At 41.9% G+C, this 4387-nt stretch overlaps 1 long non-coding RNA gene across 1 annotated transcript; it reads left to right on the forward strand.

Moving 5' to 3' along the window:
- The first annotated feature begins 2680 nt into the window (after nt 1-2680).
- Nucleotides 2681-3560, forward strand: LOC134479693 (uncharacterized). Its single transcript, XR_010053313.1, has 2 exons — nt 2681-3024; nt 3208-3560. It is a non-coding gene; the product is annotated as an uncharacterized LOC134479693 (long non-coding RNA).
- Nucleotides 3561-4387: the final 827 nt, after the last annotated feature.

The following is a 4387-nucleotide window of genomic DNA, read 5'->3' on the forward strand; positions in this document are numbered from 1 at the left end:
GCAGTTACTGAGTACCAGTGGAAATGATTTTATGGTTGGGAGTCACCACAGCATGGGGAACTGTATTAAAGGGTCAGGACGGTTAAGAACCACTGTGCTAGAAAAGAATGAATGGATAAAGAGTAGATGTGTTTGATCTCTCCCGGTCACGTTATTTTCATCTCTAAAATGAAATGCTATATGCACTCAACACGGCATCCTGTCAAAGAACAGCTGGCATTAGCGTACAGTACCGGGACTGACCTAGCCAGCCCTTGTGTTCTTCCAGTTCGTAAAAAGCATGGTTTAGGGATGTGCAGCTGTTGACAAGGGCAAGGGACAAGGCCACCGCAGGTGGATCCTGCTGTGTGTGGCTCAGGCCTGTTACTCAGAAGCTCACCTGGCTCTTCATGAAGGTGATGGGTCATAGAGATGTCTATAAGCCACAAGGCATCCTGCTTTCATAAACCAGCCATTCATACTCAATGAAATGAAAATGACTGTAATAATACAAGACTAAGGAGGCAGCGGGATGGACGCCAAAGTGTCCAGCTACACTTCATAGCTCTCTTTCACATGTGACCAACACAGCTTGGGTGGGAAACTATTTTTAGAAGCCAGCATACTTCGTTATAAAGCAAGCATAGAAATGTTGTTCTTACATAGGATTGTGTTCCATTGGAAAAAATAATGATGGTATTTATATAATAACGTAACTAAATATTTAATGCCAGTGGATAAGTTCAAGAGGGAATGTGTAGGCTTGGATGAACAGTCCTTTGCAACTTAACTCTGTGGCATAAATGAAAAAAACAAACTGAAAAGATACTCTTTATATCCAAAGGGAAAAGGGCATTAATGCCAGGGTATCAATTCCCAAATCATTCTGTAAATCGAATATAAAAATCCCCCACACCATTTATGGAGCCGTTCAGAATAACTATGAGCATCATCCAAAAGCTTGAACTTACAGAAGACAAATGATGCCATTTTAAAGTCAGATGTACAGAGTTAAGGGAAAACTTGTCATCGTTAGCAAGGCAAATTATAAAGCTGTGATTTATACTTAAAATATAATAAACAAGATTACCAGCCATAACACACTTCAGCTCCCTTTTTACTCTGCTAAAGGTCATGAACTCAAGTTTGCAAAGCACTGGTTTATAAATATCCCAAATGGACCACATGAAGACAAATGTGTGCAGCTACTATAAAAACAATGTTGCAGAACTATATAGTTACGGCCATGGGATGATGTTAACAATATGCTAGTGTGGTGGTTTGAATGACAGTGGTCCCCAAAGCTCATACACTTAAATACTTGGCTCAGAGAATGGCAATTAGGAAGTGGGGCCTTGTTGGAGGAAGTGTGTCGCTGTAGGGGTGGGCTTTGAGACCCTCCTTCTAGGTGCCTGGAACACAGTCTGGTCTGGCTTCCTTTGGATGAAGATGTAAAACTCTCAGTTCCACGTCTGCCTGGATGCTGGATGCCATGCTCCCACCTTGATGATAATTGACTGAACCTCAGAACTTGTAAGCCAGCCTTAATTAAATGCTGTCCCTTATAAGAGTTGCTTTGGTCATGGTGTCTGTTCACAGGCAGTAAAACCCTAACTAAGACAGCAACTTATAGAAAAAGTTCATTTGAGGCTTACAGAGAATTAGAGTTGATTATCACCATCATGATGAGGAGCAAGACGACAGGCTGGCAGGCATGGCCCTAAAGCAATAGCTCAGGGTTTACATGGTGTCTTATCACAGCAATAGAAAAGTATTTGTAGGCATAATGTTGTTGTGCTCTATGTAAAGTGTATCCTTGCATCATTCAGATGCTCATTACTGTGTCCCCTCCCCATATCTGGTTACAATCCCTGTTCTGAGAATCTCCTGTCTCAGTGTCATGTAAATATTGCTCCCCAATTATTCCCTGCTTGGTCAATAAAGCTGGCTAATCAGGCAATGACCGAGCTGGGGAGAGAATAGGGCAGGACTTCCTCCCAGCCAGGGGAAGGGACAGGAGACAGAAGTAGGGATTCAGCCAAGGGGAAAGAGTCCAGGAGATACTGTGAGAAAACACCTGAAGCAGAAAGAGGCCAATCAATATTAGAAATGCAAGTATAATGAGGATTTTGACCAGGAGGTAGACAGAGTAGCCTAGAGGATTAAGATTGTAATACTGCTCAGTTGTTGTGCAGTTAAAGCTTGATAAATAAATATAATAGTCCAGTTTCAATTATTTGGGAGCTAGCTGGGTTAAGAGAAAAACTGTAACATATTTACCATAAAACCACTAACAAGTATTGAAGATCATAACTCTAATATTTGCTAGAACCATCTCATTTGGGAAGAATAAAATATCATATATGTGCACATATGCAGAGAAAAAGGGAAGAGTTTCATGCCAATATATTAATAATAGCTACAGTCCACTTAGCTGCAGGTGCTGAGTTTATGGGTGAGTGAAATCTTTTCAACCCCTCTATAATGAATATGTATTAGTAATCAAAATACAAAGTTCAAACATTTTAGAGTGTTCACAACATGTAGAGTCCATTTATTCTTATTTTCAGCCTAATTTTCAGGGGGAAATGCAGTTCTGGCCTTTGGTACATAGTTAATATTTATCATGATTCTCTATCAAAGATACGCATTCATCCAAAAGTAATTAAATCAGACATTCCTGATTCTCTTTAACATTAAATCTGCAGCAGTAGACAATCCACAAACCAAAATAATCATTTTTTTAACCATAAAACTGGAAATGCTTTTTCCAATTCCTGTCTTACGACTTCTCTAAGAATAATACAGCTGTTTAGCTATTTAATGGGGGAAGTACGGTCTTTAAACCGATGCTTTGTGCGGACACCGGAGTCCGTTGCTCCGGTTGCTAGGACACAACACTGCGCTTCTTGTAATACAACCTCCTGGGTCCAACTGGTCCAGGCTTAGGTCTGGCCCTGACCCAGCTGGGAGAATTCAAGATTTATTTATGCTGTGGCAGCAGAATAAGGCAGTTACTCATGACGACTTTTCTACACAGGACAAGTACACCCAGGCAATCCCAAAGACCAAAAGCCACAAGCAAACAGCTGAAAGTGTTGTGTTCATGCGGGGAGCGGGGCTGAGGAGAGGGAGGGGGAGGGGGAGGCTGGGGAGGGGAGCGCGGGCCTGCAGACTTCAACTCACACCTTTAGTTGCTGCCCTGAATTTCACCTATTTGTGTCCCAGACAGCAGCCTGTCAGCCACCGCCAGTGAGTCGGACTTAACATCGTTGGGAGAAAAGCTGATTCTGTCTCTTGTTCTTATGAAAAGAAACGTATATCCAGAATTCAGCCAGAAAACAAATTTTATACGTCTATGAGTTGAAAGAATGAATGGATGAGATTATTTCAAATGGAATCCGAGCACTTGTGAGCAGTGTCGGCAGGTGGGGAAGGTAATGCAAAGGCAGTTCTCTATAGACAGCTCGTGCCTTGTTGTCTCACCAGCCACAGTAACATACATGGTACGCCTCATCTTACTGGCAGCATACTATTCCACTCTGTGATTCATGTAATTATCATATAAACTTTATTTCCAATTTTTTGCTACTTTTAATAGTATTATGATCACTACGTGTAAAAAAATTAATTCATTTCAGAAGATGCCTTAAGACAACTTCCAGAGTGAAATTACTCTTATAAACATTTTAAGGGGCTGGAGAGATGGCTCAGCGGTTAAGAGCACTGACTGTTCTTCCAGAGGCCCTGAGTTCAATTCCCAGCAACCACATGGTGGCTCACAACCATCTGTAATAGGATCCAATGCCCTCTTCTGGTTTGTCTGAAGACAATGACAGTGTACTCATATACATAAAATTAATAGATAAATCATTTTAAAAAACACTTTAAGGCCATATTGAGAAATTATTTTCTAAAGGGTTGTAGTAATTTTCGTTTCTACCAGCAACATATAAATCCCTACTTCCTTCTGAATTTATTCATTTTAGGATTCATTTGATATCTCTCTCTCTCTCTCTCTCTCTCTCTCTCTCTCTCTCTCTCTCCCGCCCCCTCACTCCCCCTCTCCCCACCCCAAACTTAAATTCACATTTTCTTTTTACATAAAAACCCTTCTGTGGTTGCCATACCTGAAGCCTTGGTCCTCTGAACAGAGACCCTGATGTGGGTTTTCACAAGATGGCCGATGAACTCCTGAAAGGAGACTTGGTGAACACAGTCTCCTTCCAGAGGTTGGGGGTGAAATAGTTGTAGGTCTTGTAGGTGCCTCAGCAAAGCTGCCCAGGGTAGCAGCAGAGTCCCTGGCTCCTGGATTGCACTCACAAATACCAGCAATCAGCAGCAGCTTCTTGGGCACAGGAGCAGAGACACTGTCAGTGTCTCTGGGTCAGGGGAGAGACGCACCGAC

This window comes from Rattus norvegicus, chromosome 7, assembly GCF_036323735.1.
Source record: "Rattus norvegicus strain BN/NHsdMcwi chromosome 7, GRCr8, whole genome shotgun sequence".
Taxonomy (NCBI): Eukaryota; Metazoa; Chordata; class Mammalia; order Rodentia; family Muridae; genus Rattus; species Rattus norvegicus.